The sequence below is a fragment of the Colobus angolensis genome, unplaced genomic scaffold (assembly GCF_000951035.1).
Source record: "Colobus angolensis palliatus isolate OR3802 unplaced genomic scaffold, Cang.pa_1.0 Scaffold67, whole genome shotgun sequence".
In the NCBI taxonomy this organism is placed as follows: Eukaryota; Metazoa; Chordata; class Mammalia; order Primates; family Cercopithecidae; genus Colobus; species Colobus angolensis.
In genome coordinates, this window is record NW_012120376.1 from 7,749,224 (window position 1) to 7,749,925 (window position 702).

The following is a 702-nucleotide window of genomic DNA, read 5'->3' on the forward strand; positions in this document are numbered from 1 at the left end:
ACCTTTAGCTGGTTAGATCTCTTCAGATTGTTTCATGATAGAGGGCAAGAGAGTTAACATAGGCCTGAGGTGCCACCATGCCCAGCTAATTTTTGTATTTTTAGTAGAAACAGGTTTTCGCCATATTGGCCGGGGTGGTCTCAAACTCCTGACCTCAGGTGATCCGCCTGCCTGAGCTTCCCAAAGTGCTGGGATTACAGGCATGAGCCACTGCACAGCCCAAAATATTTTTGTCATCCCAAAATAAAACCCTATATCCATTAGAGAGTTCCTCCCTATCTCCTATTTCTAGCCTCTGGCAAACACTAGTCTTTCTATTTCTATGGATTTACCTATTCTGGATAATTACATAAATGGAATGATACAATGTATAATCTTTTATGTCTGACTTCTTTCAACTTAGCATAATATTTTCAAGGTTTATCTATGTTGTAGCATGAGTTAGTACTTCATTCCTTTTTATGACTGAATAACATTCCACTGGATTCCACAAACTGTGCTTTTTTTTTTTTTTTTTTTTAAGATGGTGTGCTGCTCTGTCACCCAGGATAGAATGCAGTGGTGCAATCATATCTCACTGCAGCCTTGAACTCCTGGGCTCAAGTGATCCACCTGCCTTAGCCTCTCAAGTATCTGGCATTACAGGCACATGCCAGAATGCCCAGCTAATTTTTTTTTTATTTTGAGACAGAGTCTTGCTCT